Source organism: Sitophilus oryzae, unplaced genomic scaffold (genome assembly GCF_002938485.1).
Source record: "Sitophilus oryzae breed Bouriz unplaced genomic scaffold, Soryzae_2.0 scaffold_1576_pilon_pilon, whole genome shotgun sequence".
Taxonomy (NCBI): Eukaryota; Metazoa; Arthropoda; class Insecta; order Coleoptera; family Curculionidae; genus Sitophilus; species Sitophilus oryzae.
This window is the reverse complement of record NW_022146254.1, coordinates 9847129-9865076: the sequence shown is the minus strand read 5'-3', so window position 1 is coordinate 9865076 and position 17948 is coordinate 9847129. Positions and strand designations below refer to the sequence as shown.

The 17948-nt window shown below is 34.1% G+C and overlaps 1 protein-coding gene across 1 annotated transcript in view; it reads right to left on the bottom strand.

The window, feature by feature from the left end:
- Positions 1 to 17948, bottom strand: part of LOC115879099 (lysine-specific histone demethylase 1A) — a 483447-nt gene that overhangs the window by 131818 nt on the left and 333681 nt on the right. The gene's annotated exons all lie outside the window — the stretch shown is intronic.

The following is a 17948-nucleotide window of genomic DNA, read 5'->3' as shown; positions in this document are numbered from 1 at the left end:
AGCCATTTCTGGATTGCTTCCAGCACGATCGAAATAGTTTTATGAATATACATACTCGTGAACATGAAAAATGGTACACCGAAAAAAAAGTACACAACTATGAAAATGAAAAGGTACTCATAACATATTTTTCCAATTTAGTGCAAAATAAATGTTTTACAAAATATTTTTTTCTCTTTGGTAGTCATCTAAACAAGGAGTGCGGTAATGAAAACACGTGAGTTAAGAAGCTCTTAACTCGCTCAAAGTGCGTGAGTTAAGAGCTTCTTAACTCACTGACGTAGATAAAACAATTTAAAGTAATCAGTAACCATTAAAACTTCTATTTTAACTTAAAATAGTTACACCCATATCTAACATTATTTAACAGCAAATTAATAAACTGTAAATAATATTCACATTTATGGTAGTAAACTAGATATTTTATATATGCAAGAAAATTAATAAGAAAAATATAATGAACTGGACAACGCATTTGATACTGTTAACATTTAACGCTAATCATTTATACAGTGAAACTATAACACGTCACGTCGCCTTGAAATAACAAGCATTGCGAGGAAAATAGGGTAGAGAAATGTCAGGGGGGTCACCGTATAGCGGAGTGACGTTTCGCCATAAATACCAAAGAAGTAAATAAAATCTTGGTAATAAATATCTATGATTATGAAAGGGACTTTAATATATGAACAGTAATAATAAATATTAAATTTTATGCATAGCTGTCCATATCAGAGAACATGATAAAAATTAATGTCTATTGTTATTCTTTCTTATTTCAAATTATTTTTATAATTTATTAAGGATATATTTCAGGAAAATATTTAAACTTCTACTTTTTTGAGCCACCCAAAAAAGTGTGAGTGGATCGGGATAATTTTTTTAAATGGAAACACCCTGAACATATTATTGCATTTTTGGTTTCCTTTCTGGTCACTTTACATAATCCTAAGATATAATCAAATATGTTTTGAGAGTTGCAAAGATATTAATAAATAAATAAAAAAAAATTCAGCCTTTTTAAAAAAAAAATATTAAAAATACGAAATATCCTCAAAATCAAAGCTATATTAGTTATTTACTCTAGTTGGTCTAGATTTGGTAACAGCATTATTTAACAAATTATATAGCTCAAGCAAAATACCGTCAGATTGGCTTAAATCGACATTCGTCTCATGTCCTCAAAACCTTTCTTAGAATCATCCACACGCGAATCTACAAGAAGTGCGAAAATCAGATGGACAACACCCAGTTTAGTTTCAGAAACGGACTCGGAACGCGTGAAGCACTCTTCTCCCTAAATGTAATGACACAGAGGTGTAGAGACATGAATGTGAATGTATTTGCATGCTTCATAGTCTATCGTAAGGCGTCCGACTGTGTTAATCATCAGAAGATGATTAAAATTCTAAGAACAACCGGAGTTGACGAAGAAAACCTACGTTTCATATCAGAACTTTATTGGCATCAAACGGCGGTAGTTGAGATGAAGCAGTCAACATCGGAAGATATACAAATCAGACGGGGTGTTTGGCAGGGTTGCGTCTTGTCTCCGCTCCTGTTTAACCTGTACTCGGAGACTATATTTAGAGAAGCACTGGATCGAATCCAGGGCGGAATTAAGTTCAATGAAATCCCAATAAACAATATCAGATTTGCCGATGATACGGTTATAATAGCCAACGATATACAAGAACTGCAAAACATTATAGATTCCGTAGTCCACTATAGTGAGATGTTTAGACTGCATCTCAATGTCTCCAAGACCAAACTATTGGTGTTTACTAAGACTCCAATAAATGCAGACCTGCGTGTCATGGGACAAACAATCGAACAAGTGACCTCAATAAAGTATTTAGGAGCTAACATCAATAGTCAGTGCGACCCAAAAAGAGAAATATTTTCAAGAATTGAGCAAGCGAGAAAAATCTTCGTGAGAATGAAATCATTTTTTACAAGACGAGACCTCAGTGCGAAACTCAGAACTCGAATGGCCAGATGCTACGTCTTCTCTGTGTTACTCTATATGGATGTGAGAGCTGGACACTGGATTCACAGACCAAAAAGAGAATAGAAGCCTTTGAAATGTATGTATACAGACGGATGCTGCGAATCTCATGGGATCACCAACGATGAAGTACTCCAGCGCATACAGAAACAAAAAGAGGTACTGAACACCATCAAGGAAAGAAAAATGCAATACCTGGGTCATGTGATGAGAGGTGGTAGATACGAAATACTGCGCCTCATAATAGAGGGCAAAATGCAAGGGAAAAGATCAGTAGGAAGACGCCAGAACTCACGGCTAAAAGATTTAAGGAGATGGTTTGAACGCTCGTCTGCGGAAATCTTCCGGGCTGCAGTTTCCAGAGCCACAATTGCCATTTGGATCGCCAACCTTCGGCAGGAGAGGGCGTGATAAGAAGAAGATATTAAATCGTACAAGGTGTTTTTCTGTGCCAAACTTGTATATTATTTCTTTGTCAGAGAGTAAATTAAAAAATGTAAATTTTTGTATTTAAAGTATTTCAAAATTTTCAACCATTTCCATTTTCTATTCATTATAACAGTATCTGGACAAAGGAAAATACTCTTCGACAACAAAAATATTCCTTTATTGCATACTCACGACTAACTTCATAAACTTATCATTAATTCTAAATTAAATATGCAACATATATGTTATATACATAAAATTAGAGATACATAAGCTTGTTATTTAGAACATCTAAATAATTCTACCTATTTCTAATATTAAATATAGTTTTATCTTGTAACTGCGTGCCGTATAAATTTTACGAGAATTGTAATTTACATCGTACAGTTAGGTATCTAGATCGATATTTCTTGCCATATTCAGGAAATATGTCAGGACTGCATACAATTACCGGGTAATAAAAGAATGTACACGAGAAGTTATACGTATGATTAAAGATAGAATTCTCGAACGAAAGGATAGTTTGTTAGCCTACGTGTGTATAGCTGTTATTTATATTTGTTATAATTCAACAATTTTAACTATCAGATTTAAAGAGTTAGTCAGATGGAGATTGTTGTGTAAATTTAACCCTTAACAGCTACACTGAATAATTTCTCTGGTAGTTTATAGCTTTATTAAATTACGTAATTTTTAAAATAGAAAATAAAATGTTTTGTATCTCTTTATATTTACTTTTACTAGCGTGTACCCGCGACTTCGTTCGCCTCGAATTAGTCATTTGTAATGGTGATGATAAAGTAAAGAAAGAATTTTTATAAACATACAAACTGGATAAAACTTTCTCACATTTATGTCAGCATGAGAAAAAACAATATGGCGATATTATTATATAACTTGGTAATATTTGAGGGGTAGTTTCATCTGGTTGGAATTTGAATTGAAAAATCCGTTTGCCGAAAATAAGCTTTTTACCTCAAGCAGTTTAAACAGAATCGTGGTTAATCAATTATCCAACTTTTTGGAACACCCTGTATAATTTTTTAAAAAGTTTCAAAATAAGTAAAAAAACAAAATAAATTATGCTTGTCCAAGCGTTTTCCCGAAAGACTAACCGTTTCTTAAATAACAAATATTGTAATATTTGAGGGGCGTTTTCACCCTCTTGGAATTTGAGATTCGAGAAACCTCTCCTTATCGAACCTCTACACCCTACAGTCAATACGCTTGCCAAAAATCAGCTTTAAACGTTAAGCAGTTTAAGCAGAATCGTGATTACTCAATGGTCATATTTTATGAAACACCCTGTATAAATTTTTAAAAAATCTTAAAATATGTGAAACAACAAAATAAAATATACGTGTTTAAGAGTTTTTCCGAAAAACTCACCGGTTTTTAAATAAAAAAAAAACATTCTAATATTTGAGGGGTGGTTTCACCCCTTTAGAATTCGAGTTTCGAAAAATCCCTTTTTATCGAACCTCTACACCCTAAAGTCAATCCGTTTTCCAAAAATCAGCTTTTTACATCAACCGCTTTAAGCAGGATCGTGATTAATCTATGACCAGATTTTTCGAAACTCCCTGTATACATTTTTAAAAAATCTTAAAATATGTAAAAAACAAAATAAAATATACGTGTTTAAGAGTAGTTTTTTTTTCGGAAACTTGACCGTTTTTAAAATAAAAAATATTGTAGTATTCGAGGGGTGGTTTCTCCTCCTTGGAACTGGAATTTCATGAAATCCCTTTTTATCGAACCTGTACACCCTAGAATCAACCTGTATGCCAAAATTGAGCTTCTTACGTTGAGCGGTTTGAGCAGGATCGTGATTAATCAGTGAGTCAGTCACTTAAGGATTTTATATATTAGTATAGATTGTGTCCCCCTTTCTTGAGTTTTAACTTTTTTTTTGTCAAAGCCCTAAAACTATATGAACTAACTGGAATACATATCTGAAGGAATCTGGTATACATGTCAAACTTTTGCTCAATGCCAGCTAGCCACTGTTAAGCATTTCAGCAATATATGTATTCGTAGAATTACCAGTAACTCGCCAGCCAAAATGTTATTTACTATGTCATATTTTTCTAAACCTGACTAACATCAAACGAAACTATAATTAAATAATCTCCGGCACGATAATTTCTGGTCTAAAACGATCCAATGGTTTTCTCTCATCTTGACCATATGTTGCTGCTAAAACCAATCAGTCTAACTGAAAAATTTCGAAAGAGTTAGCCATAAAAATAGAGAAAAATAAACTGCTTGTTGCCGTTGGCGTTCTCTGAGCTGTGGCAGTACGGTAGTCTGTCAAATTATCTCTCAAATAGTAGTAGGGGCGGTGAAACGTTTGTTTTAACAAGATTTTAATGGAAGCAGCTGTGTAGTTAGTGGCTTTGGAAAATGCGAATTGGCGTTCGACGGAGAATTTTGAGGTTTTCGGTTTGCGGTCGATGCGAGCTCCAAAATATACCGAAACGTCGACTTTAAAGCTGAGGTATTATACAGCTGGTTCAGGTTTTTGGAGCAGAACTTCAAAAATACTATTTCTCCATCTATTATATAAAATTCTGGTGCCACACTTTTTGTTACCATACTACTCCGAAACGGCTTAACCGATTTTGATGAAATTTTATATGTATATTCGTAGGTCTGTGAATAGGTTGTTGTTTATTTTTATACCCCTATATATGTGATTGTTGGTTGGCCCACCCCAATTTCTTTTTACTTTTTGGACAAAATTTTTTATTTTTGTTTTTTTATGATGTGGCATTAAAAATACATACAAGCCTAAATTTTCACCCTTCTATCATCAACCCCTATTTTTTAATAGCGATATTAGTAATTTAATTAATTTAATAATTTTAATTTAACAAAAAATTGTTTTTAAAAATTGTTAGAATACCTTAAATAAAATAAAAATTCAATATACTATTTATTGACCTTTTGGGTTGGTATATACTGGGTGCAAAAATTTGGGTATTTACCCAAATTTGAATATCCGGGCACTTGCCCATCACTGACCTTAGCCACAGCAACGCGTGGCTAGGTCTGCTAGTTTTCTAGATGTTTTCTACGCTAGGTAATTCTGCACCAATAGGTAGATATTCAGTTTTTAATGTGTTTATTGTCAAATCCTATTGTTGGTATTCATCTTGTGTTTTTTGGCTTCGGTATATAAAAATTGAGAACAAATGAAATGTCATTGGTTAGTTTTATTTATGTCTCTCCTAACTCTATTGTTGCTGGTACCAAATGGCACGGATGATAATAATCGAGCAATAAGAAATTTATATTCGTAGGCACGGACTCGAGGGGCAGAGGTACCTTTCCCAAGTCGACGTTTTACGATTTAATTCTCATACCGGTAAAATTCACTAACAATGAAGTATTTTTATCGACACTTTTATGACCGATGTAGAAACTAACCGAAGGACGCGATAGAGGCTTTGCCATTTGTACAGGGGATTTATATTTTTTATCTACTAGATTCAGCCATATTGCCTCAGCTGAGAAAATGCCAAGGGTAGCAGCAAGAAGGTTATTTTTCTTTTTCTTTCCAAGATTTTCAATTAGACTGATCGTTTTAGCAGCAACATATATTTAAAATACTAATAATAAATTAGTAATTATCCTGTTAGAAATTATTTATAGTTTTGTTTCATGCCAGAAAAGTTTAGAAAAATATGCTATGGTAAATAAGATTTTAGTTTGAGAGTTACTGCTAAGGAAGATTTCTTCTAGTGTTGCTGTAAACAGCTTTTGGGATATCGTGTCTCCCTGCCCCAACTCCTTTGCCAGTTGGAAACTCTGAGGTTGTTTTATACATCATTACTCTTGCTTTGGTTTCTTTGTATATATTGGCGATTTATTAGACATTATAGAATAGAAATTCAACGAAAAATAGTGTGAAAATGACATATCAATATCAAATCTAGAAAAGGATTAAAATATATAGAAAATATTTGAATCGAAATATAAACAAAAGACGACAACTGTCAAATTGATTGGTTTCATAAATTCCATATAATTCAGTCAATCAGTCATCCGTACAACAAGATGGACAACACAACTTCTTACTTCATTTTACTTGACTGACAGGTGGTACTTAGCAGGTTTAGTTAGTTCCGTATTAAAAGTAAATTTAGTTACTAGTATCGAAATCGAGATATTTCGGACTCTCCCCCGTATTTTCGCACTTTTTTATCCGCCTCTCTAATTTGCACACAATCGATTCGGTAGAGCGGGAGCGCTTTTCACTGCGAACGGGGACAAAAATGCTGCTACCTACCTGATACCTTGCTTCCCGTCGTCTCACCATTAGGTCGTTGAGGAATGTGCATTTTTCAGGTTATGCTTCGGTCGGTTTAAATGCTTCGACTGCCCCATCATCATAGTGGGCTTATAAAAACACTTCGTTCTTTTTATTTCAATACTAGACGATCTGGCTAACTTCTTGAAAAGTCTTCTAGGTTTTTCGCCACTACAAATTTGCAAGTAGTCAATGAAATAAGTGTTTTGCGGTGACATACTCGTCAAGTCCACGTGGACTCTCTGCCGCGTGTATACAGGTAGCGATTTACAAAATATACTAGCGTGTACCCGCGACTTCGTTCGCGTCGAATTAATCATTTGTAATGGTGATGATAAAGCAAAGCAAGAATTTTCATTAACATACAAACTGGATAAAATTTTCTCACATTTATGACAACCTGAGAAAAAAACAATGGAGAAACCCCTCCTTATCGAACCTCTACACCCCACAGTCATTTGTCAAAAATCAGCTTTAAACGTAAAGCAGTTTAAGCAGAATCGTGATTACTCAATGGTCATATTTTATGAAACACCCTGTATACATTTTTAAAAAATCTTAAAATATATAAAACTACAAAATAAAATATACGTGTTTAAGAGTTTTTCCAAAAAAATCACTGGTTTTTAAATAAAAAATATTCTAATATTTGAGGGGTGGTTTCACCCCCTTAGAATTGGAGTTACGAAAAATCCCTTCTTATCGAACCTCTACACCCTAAAGTCAATCCGTTTTCCAAAAATCAGCTTTTTAAGTCAAGCGCTTTAAGCAGGATCGTGATTAATCAATGACCAGATTTTTCGCAATACCTGTTTAAGCGTTTTTTCTGAAACTTGACCGTTTTTTAAATAAAAAATATTGTAATATTTGAGGGGTGGTTTCACCAACACTTAATTTCGAAAAATCCCTTCTTATCGAACCTCTACACCCTAGAATCAACCTGTATGCCAAAATTGAGCTTCTTACGTTGAGTGGTTTGAGCAGGATCGTTATTAATCAGTGAGTCAGTCACTTAAGGATTTTATTTAATATAGTATAGATTGCTGCTTAATTAAACGTTTTTTGTCCGCATTCCTTTCGTAGACACAGATCCAGTAGACGTACTTTAAATAATTGACACCTTCCTGGTAGTATTTTTTGTTCCCATTCCTACTTTAAAATTGTAACGTGGTATATTACTTAAAGACTTCTAAATTTACTGTGTAGAATATTATTTGTACTTGATCAGCTTCTTTTTATAGTGTCGAATTCGGTTGTTTTCTTTGCTTGTTTTCATTTGCTTCACGGTGGAACTCGTTTACTAATTAGTGATATATGCCTTTTGCGGTTGTAACTGACCGCACCGCGACAACTGGAAGGGTTCCAAGGGGAGGGTACATTAGCGGCGGGACGAGGGGGAGGGTAAAATGGGTTCTGGTTCTGAGGAATGTACCAGCGAACGCGCTTTTTCGATTTCGCGTTTTCTCGTTTATTTACGCCGCGCGACATTCCCGACATTGCGCCGTTATCGGTTTCGAAAAAAGCTTTTCCTTTTAATTGAGATTCGTTGCAGATAAAACAGGACCGTATCGATAGATTCAAATGATTATTACTTATTAGCAGTGGCGTGTATATTTATTTATCTACGTCAGTGAATTAAGAAGCTCTTAACTCACGCATTTTGAGTGGGTTCAGAGCTTCTAAACTCGCGCATTTTCATTACCGCGCTCCTTGTTTAGATGACTACCAAAGAGAAAAAAATATTTTGTAAAATATTTATTTTGCACTAAATACCTACTAAATAAAAATAAACTGTTCTATTGATAATAATTATAAAAACATGAAAACTTATTTATTATAAATGTTAATAATACAGTTTGAAGAATCTTTCAAGTAAATGCCTGATGGAGCATATAAAGGGTGTTCATTTTAAAACTTACCACACACGTTATCTGCAAAAATAGACAGATTTGTGATATTCGCGGAAACACGTCAACAAATTTATGGCCCTGCTTCAACCCCCAGGGCTACCACCCCAATTTTTTTAAATGGCATGAGGGGTCGTGTAATACATAATTTTGAAGCGCTTTTTATTCTGAACATTTTGACTCCTATTTTTTAAATTATACTTTACCGTTGCGGAATAACACCCATATTAAGGTTTAGATAGGTAGAGATAATAAAAATGCAGTAATTATTCAAATTACTGCTCTGTCCCATAAATGCTGTAAATATTAAGAAAAATTACATGTTTATTATTAAAAAAAATCAATAAGCAACATGCATTCCACCTTTTTAAACAGACTCTTTTGTTATCATTAAAATTTGCAAACATTTTTTCTTTTATTTGTTTATTTTATGACATTCCAGAAGAATTCCAACGAAATATCAGTGTCACTTTGTGATCTGAATGCATAAGTTTCCTTTCAATTTCGCGCTACAGTTTTACAAAAATGGTTTACTCTCTGGAAGAAAGAGTTGAATTAGTGCTTTTTATGGAGCATGTAATGAATCACCTCGGACTACTGCCGCTGTTTTCAATGCGAGACACACCGATAAAAATGTTTCTCGCGTTTATTGCATGCAGCTTAATCAAAAGTTTAGAACCACGGGGTCGGTAGCCAATTCAAAACGTAGAGGTCCTAGGGTTCTTGATGAGGTTACTCAAATTGAGATTTTAGGGCATTTTGCGGCAGATCCATGTCGTCCACCTACGTGTCAGTCGGATCAATCCACAAGGTAACTAAGCTTCACAAATTCCATCCGTATAAAATTCAAATTCTATACGCATTAAATTAAGATGACCCATATCGAAGAATTCAATTTTGTGAAGAAATGACCCAGTAGAGCACGAACTCCAAATTTGCTTTTAAACACATGTTTTATTGACGAATGCACATTTTTCCTTAATGGAGATGTCAATAAACATAATTGTCGCTATTGGAGTGATAAAAACCCTCATATTTTTAGAGAAGGTCATACGCAGTACCCACAAAAAATGAGTGTTTGGGCGGGAATTCTAATACTGTACTAGGTCCAATATTCATAAATAAAAATCTGACGGGAGAGATTTACCTAAACATGTTGGAAGAAGCAATTGATCCACTAATTACTGATGCAGTGGAAAATCAAAGGGACGAAGTCGGTAACGCCATACTTAATGAAGATTTTATTCACTTTCAACAAGACGGGGCACCTCCCAACTACGCCAGATATGTTCGGGAGTGGCTGGGCGATAGATTTCCAGAGAGGTGGATAGGAAGAAGAGGGCCAATAGGATGGCCTACAAGATCACCTGATCTTGGCCCGAACGACTTTCTTCTTTCTAAGTAGTTAGTCTAAGTAGTTTATAAAACCGTTCCCCAAAACATTGAAGATTTAAAAAATCGCATAACAGCAGCGTGTAGGGCCATACCCCGGGAAACTTTTCAAAACGTCCGTCAAGAACTTGAACAGCGATTATTTTGTTGGTTACAAGTCAATGGAGAACACTTTGAGCAATTAATTAGATAAGCTTAGTGATTAGAAAATAGGTGTTATTCCTCAAGGGTAAATTAAAATTTAAAATATAGGACGTCAAAACGTTCAGAATAAAAAGCCCTTTAAAATGATGTGTCACACGACCCCTTGTCTCATTTAAAAAAAATGGGGTGGTAACCTTGGGGGTTAGGGGGTTGAAGTAGGGCCATCCGATTTTTTATAAAACGCCTTCGCCCTCGATAAATTTGTTGACGTGTTTCCGCGAATATCACAAATCTGTCTATTTTTGCAGATAACGTGGGTGGTAGGTTTTAAAATGAACACCCTGTATATTCATTTTAATAGATATCATACTACGTATCAGTAGCGGATAAATTGGAAAAATATGTTATGAGTACCTTTTCATTTCCATAGTTGTGTTTTGCACCATTTTTCATACTTATAGTATGTATATTAATACTTCTTTTCGTTTCGATCTGGAATGATCCAGCAACCAATCCAGAAATGGCTTTGAATGCCTCTTCTTCAATGTCAGAGGGAATACTTTCCGAATCGCTCATTTTTTAAACTAGTGACATCAATATTATTTACTGTCATATTGACATTGCCATGCATGGTGTTATTTGAACAAAGGTATTAAAGTAATTGATTTTTAGGATAGGTACATAGTTAAGTAACAATAATTTTTCAAATTCATTGTGGGTTTTTATAGTTAGGGTGCGTTTATGTTGGAGCTGCGATAAACGATAAAAGCAGTGAATTAGCGCTGCTCTTATCGTTGCTCAACTGTCAACCGTGTCTCGACGCGTTGCTCCAATATAAACATCTACATATAAATTAATATAATAATATTCTTTGCTTCGCTCCTATTGCTGCTCTTATCGTTTATCGCCGCTCCAACATAAACGCACCCTCAGACGTAGATAAAATATTGTACAATACACGCGAATTAACTCCATTAAGATACGTGTGTGGTGACACAACTCGTGCTATCTTAATGATGCTGTTAACTCACTTGCATCGTAAATATCTATTACCGTATGATGATTATTTGACACACTCAAGTTTTTTCCAACGTATGTAACTCTGTATGTTAACTCTTATTAAAGGCTATGCGAAAATTCACCTATCTCAACCGACAACACACGTACACCGTCTCTTAAACAGTTAGGCGGTGCTAGCGATCGTGCGGTCGCACTTTTTGCCTCTCGAAAGTACCCTCTATTTGTATCTATATATTGATCAGCCGGTCGTAAAGCATGCGGTGTCAAATATTAGCGAAGCTATGGCACGCCGCCCGCGTCAATTAAAGACGGTACTGCCGGAGAAAGAGATTCCAAGGAAACGATAAAGCGTCGTCGGTCGGTAGAGTAGCCGCGCCTAAAGAAGAAGCCAGAAGAATTTATTATATTACTTTACTTACTTTGGATATTATTAATTATACAATTTATAGGATATTTGGCCAGAAGCCAAATATCATTGAAGGTAGACAGCGTTCTTCGAGGACAAGGCACATACAGAAGAAGAATCGCGGTGGTGTCTTCTTTAGTTGCGGCTACTCTATCTATCGAGAAGAGAAGAAAAGAGAGAAAAGTCCGTTTTAAATGGCGACGACTCCGACCTCGAAACGTCTCGAGATTCCAAATTGTATATGTTTTCTTATCGATGATTTTCAAATAAAAATTGAGAAACAGTTGTGGCCTTCTTACATTATATGAAAGGAATTCAACAAAATTCTGAAAAAAAAACACCAAGATTTGTATCTTGGTCTGGCAAATATAATTTTTTACGGATGTCCAATCTTCGTGTTTTTTTTTAAAAACTTGTTTTTATGTTTACCACGTATTTTTAAAATAATGTTTGATTGCCGATTCGCAATTGTTTCTATTATGTGTTTATTTTTTTTCATAGTAACTATTAAAATTGCGTTATACCTATAAAAAATAGTAGATAAAATAGTACTTTAACCGCAAGGGTAGATTAAATGATACTTTAACAGCGAGGATAGGTTAAAAACTTTATTTCTTCTCGCACATTTTTTAATTGCTTCCATTTTTGAAACTTTTTGTATTCCTTTTCATAAGTTATTTGGGATTTAAATGGAAGTAGTTTGGATATGGCGTTTATCGCCTCAGCTTGAATATCTGTTGATAATTTACTTATTTCGTTTTGAGCCATTTTTGGCTCCAATTCAATCAGCAATCGACACGAAAGAGAATTAAAAAATATTGACTCGAAACTGACAACTAAAGAGACAGCTTTATTTATTTGTCAAATTACATAGAAACCAACGCCAACCCAGCACAATATTTTTTCTACTCTTAAATTCCTCCTTGAAACAATAATTTCTGAATATTTTCTAAAACGTAACTCGCTATGGCAAAAATATTGTTTTATACACGATGCGACGATAATCGGTCACCGATAAAATACCATTTTATGGTCTTGTATAAAAAATAACCCAAATATATAATATCCCACACACCTATAATGCATGCCTTAAAATTTATGTCTAATGTAGATTCATAATTGCATACTGAATAAAGTTTAAACAGCCTTTAAAAATTGTATTACTTAATCACCGTAATAATACATCTTCCGAAAACTAAATTGGATAATTATATAGTGGGATAATATCGACTTGTCTAATACTAAACCATGTGCATAGGGGCCCTTAATAATCTCTTACCAGCTGTATATGATTAAACCTATACGGACGGTGCCATAAGTCATTTTTCTTATACAATTAGGTCGTGAGAATTTAATGAAACCACGAAGAAAAAATGTTTCAGCTAGTTATTACAAGCATTCTCTCGAAATAATAAAGATGATTTAATAGTGAATAATGAGGTTGTAAAGTATAGGATAGGTAAAATTTTGAATACGCTTACCGGCACAAATAAAGGGTAGTTTGCTTCATAAACGTTGGGTCAAAAGTCAACCATTAGGGAGATATCGCGGTACAAAGATGGCGGAAAAATAATGTTTTTATTTTTTATCTTGAAAACGAAAAGAGATAGACTAATAAAATTTTATGGAAGCATTACTGTTATGAAAACACACTTTCTGGTAATTTTTCACTTTTTAAAATGAGTGGAAGGGGTTGAAATAAACTACCCTATCATTCTTGTTAACGAAATTTAAAGAAAAATCTTATCAAACACATGCAAAATTTGGATAGTTTAGTTTGTTTAGAAACTTTTTTATCTCTTGTATTTTTTTGATAAAACTCACCGATTTGAAATTAAACAATAAAATGTAAAGCATTACATGCCAGGACAAAAAACATTTTCTGATAAAGAATCTAGTGGGCTGCTGTAATTTTTTTAGGAAAAAATCTAGTCGGCCGCTGTTACTTTTTAGGATGTTCCTAATATTATTTTATTTGACATTACTCTACTGCAATACGTTATTATCGAGATGATTATTATTATCGTTATTATCACTAGATTCTTAATCTAAAAATGTTTTTTGTCCTGACATGTAATGCTTTACATTTTATTTTTTAATTTCAAATCGGTGAGTTTTATCAAAAAAACACAAGAGATAAAAAAGTTTCTAAACAAACTAAACTATCCAAATTAATTTTTTTGTATGTGCTTGATAAGATTTTTCTTTAAATTTCGTTAACAAGAATGATAGGGGTAGTTTATTTCAACCCCTTCCACTCATTTTAAAAAAGTGAAAAAAATACCAGAAAGTGTGTTTTCATAACAGTAATGCTTCCATAAAATTTCATTAGTCTATCTCTTTTCGTTTTCAAGATAAAAATAAAAACATTATTTTTCCGCCATCTTTGTACCACGATATCTCCCTAATGGTTGACTTTTGACCCAACGTTTATACAGCAAACTACCCTTTATTTTAAACAAGGAATCACCCCCTAAAGTTTTTCGCATTTGTTTTGAAACACCCTGTATATTGACCGATTTTGATGATTTTTAAAGCAATTTGTAGCTAAATTATATTTGACTTTTTAGTATCTCTTCCTAAATTAAAAAATGAAATTTGAAGAGATAGATAAAAACGTTGCAATACAATTTGATAGACAATTAAATCGTGCATCTGATTCTCGTAATATATACAGGGTGTTCCATTTAAATTAAATAAGTTATGGCTGTTTAGACCTAGTAATTATTTAAAATAATTTTATCGACACTCTGTATATGATAGTAGGTTATTTTTATTATTGCAACACAAAACTCAGGTAAATAAAAAAACTTCAGTACAATATTTGGCTTTAAAAATTTAAATACGCCTATAGAAATGAAGCATTAAAATCGTTACAATATTTCAAAAACGGTAAGATTAAAGTGCGGGAAACCTGAATCAAATTTACCTTTCTTTTAACTGTAGAAACTAAAAATGTAATAATATACAAGGTGGTCCATTTAAAAAAAAAATACAACTTTGATATTTTTTATTTCTTTGGGAAACTCGGTACCTTTTCAAAATAATTTTAGATTGTAGCTTTAATACTACAATTTCTAAAAATCTTTCTTAAAAATCTTCTAAAAATACTCTATGACGAATGAGGTAAATAACCCTGTATACGACTTAAAGTAGGTTTATGCCGGGACCCCATTAGGCCACACTCCACGCGACGCCACGCTATCCCACGTGGGCCCACGTGTTGCGACGTGGAAAAGAATGTACACATGAGATCTGAAGCAGACGATACACGTGTGATAGCGTTGGGTGCCGTGTTGCCTAGTGTGTACGCAATAGATGTAAGTAAATGATGTGGAGTGGCTCATGACGTGGGGTGGTATGTAGCGTAATGGGGTCCCGGCTTCAGTTGATCATTAATAAATAATAAAAAACAACATAGATGAAAGGTGCAAAGGTGCAATAATAAAAATAAAAAACAAATCAAACGGAAAAAGAAAAAGAGTGAAGAAAAAACAAACGTCATCATTACTTAGTGTCAAAGATGTCGCGTCGTTCTCGAGAAGGCGAGAACGGCAATTAGACGAATTAATTTCGTATCGCGGTTTTAAATAAATCGGCCGACATTAATTAGGCAGCGTTCGATAAGAGACGCGAGAGAAAAAAGAAGAGCGAGTGGAAAAAGAAGAAGAGGACAAGGCGTCGGCGAGACGTGGGCCTTTTTGAGCCATGCGGCGAAAAAGACGAAGACAGTAACACATTTTATCTCAGTGCGACAACTTGGCAAACGTGCGGTTTTCTGAACTATGCAATGATGGGCCACTGACAAAGAACTATAATATGGAGGATCCGGCCTTCAAGCTGTTTTTTTGTTGCACACAACATTGTTTTACGAGCAAATTGAAATTCTTATTAAAATGTTTATTAAAAAGTTTTTACAGTAATTCACAGAATAATATTACCACTAACAATGACATTATAAACAAATATTATTTTTATTTCTTTTTAATAACTTTTTTTGAGTTCATTTTAATTTTTATATAGCAGTTTGAAAAATTGATGGACAAATTTCATTTCCAGTAGTCATTTGAATTTTATTTTCATTACTGCTCGTGGAGGTCTCGGGTTCTTGTTCTTCACTTAAAAACTCTTTTCCGGAATGTTGCTGCGAGGTGTCCAGTATACTGGTATTTGGTGTACCATCCAGGATTTGACAAATTTTTGCAAAAATTTACAATTATTTTCTCTTTAGTTAAATAATACTGTCATTAATACTGTGTTTTTTGCACTAGCTTAAAAAAATGACTTTTAATACAGTAGATAGTGTAAGAAATAGCTACTTTTTGCGCAATAGTGATATTTTATTTTGTGAGAAGGGAAGCTTGGGACACGACGCCGAAGGCGAAGAAAAATAAAATCCCTTCGAAGAAAAATAAAATCACTTTTAGCACACATATCATACACTATTTTTTCTACTAACAAGTTTATGCTCGTATATATCAAGGTATTATTACTTTTTACGTTAATGAATAAAGCTGTACGCACACTGGTGTGATCACGTCCGCGATCACGATCCCCACGCGGCCGCGTTGGCGATCAGATTCAACTTCTCGAGTTTGATCGCATGATCGCGTCCCAACTGATAGGAATTTCCGTTATTTTGTGTGCTTTTTCTTTTTGCAATTTAGAAGTGGAGTTAACAGAGCAGCTAATTAAGGCTGTAAAAATACACAAAATTCTATATGATTTATCCGATCCAAGTTACAAAAATAATCCGCGAGAATTAAAATTAAGAATTAAAAATAAAAAGTTTGAGACAAAATTGGAGTTGCAATTGGATTGGATAATACATATGAATACATTTTTATTGTTAAGTTTAAATATTGTTGGTAAATATTTAAGAATGTTTTTTTTTCGGTAAACATAATTCACATTTTTAATTTGTACTTATGTATACAGGATGGCGCACTACATATAGGTACGGCGGTGAAAGTGAACGCGTTGGTGTATGCTAGAACGATCGCTCATGTTATCGCTGCCCTAATCGTGATCGTGATCGCGGCCGTGATCGCACCAGTGTGCGTGTAGCTTAATTCATAATATTTCGTTCTGAAATCAAATTAATTATGAAGTTTATGGTTGCTGGAGTAATTGTTATCGCTTCAGAGTTAAAAGTAAATCACGTGACTTACTTTTAGCACCAGTGCTAAAAGTAAATGACTTTTACCGTCAGTGACATAACGTCACATTTTAGGCACTGACAGCATGCGTTAAAAATAACATTTTTACTGACGTTTGTAGAAAAAATATTTTTTAAGTATCGAAAGAACCGGGAATTAATAATTTCGAGTCCCGGTTCTTTGATGTCTTAAAAGAACCGGGATTTGCCGGTTTTGAACCCTCTTCACGATCATAGTCAAATGAAATACTTAATTTTGTCGTTGGCCAAAATTAGAAAAAAATCTTGTAAGCCAGACGTCGGGGGAAGAAACATCTTATTTTGTGTAACTCAAGTCCATTCGTTACACAATATAATCTGTTTATTACCCAAATAACTACTCTTAACACGTATTAGGTATCCCCGCCACAATGCTGAAATAACGACGAAGTAAAAAAATAATTAAAACTGTCGAGGAAAATTACAAAAATGTATTAATCTAAACCGACGAAAAAAAAACGAGAAACACATGTGGAGCCATTTAAAAATCCATTTACGCTGGCACCGATCCGCGTTCGTTGTCGAACGGAGGAAAATGGTACCCACTCTCGGTGCCGGTGGTACCGAATCAATCACGTCCCGGCGTTCCGTTAGCGTTAATTAGAAAAGTTGACCCGGTGTCAGCCCGGCCGAAAAGACCGGTTAACCTCGAGGCGGTCGCTTTAAGCCGGCTCTAGACTATGCGTCCGGCATTGGAACCAACATTTCATTCAAACGTTTGCTCATGACTAGTCATGTAAAATTTGCCATGGAGAAAGACGATGTACTCTCTACCGTTTAATAATAGCTATTTATGTGACAAGTTGCGAAATGAATGTGTTTTAAGCACGGGACGCAAAATGCGTCGAGTGCTTAAAACACTCTTTTTGCAACGAATTTCATAAAAGAATTTTTGTGAAAGCGGATAATTTGAGACTTTCATGCTATTATTATTACTTATTTTTAAATATTTTTTAAAATGTTCTGGTAATCGGTTTCTAAGGCATTGTTCATGGCTGGGAAACTTAAATGGAAATGACAGTTCATTAAAAATAGTTTTTCCTCCAAGATGCAGAGGCGCAAAATATTAAAACTGTCAATATTAACAATGCAAATGTCAATATCTGACAATAATAAAATTTGATTTTTAA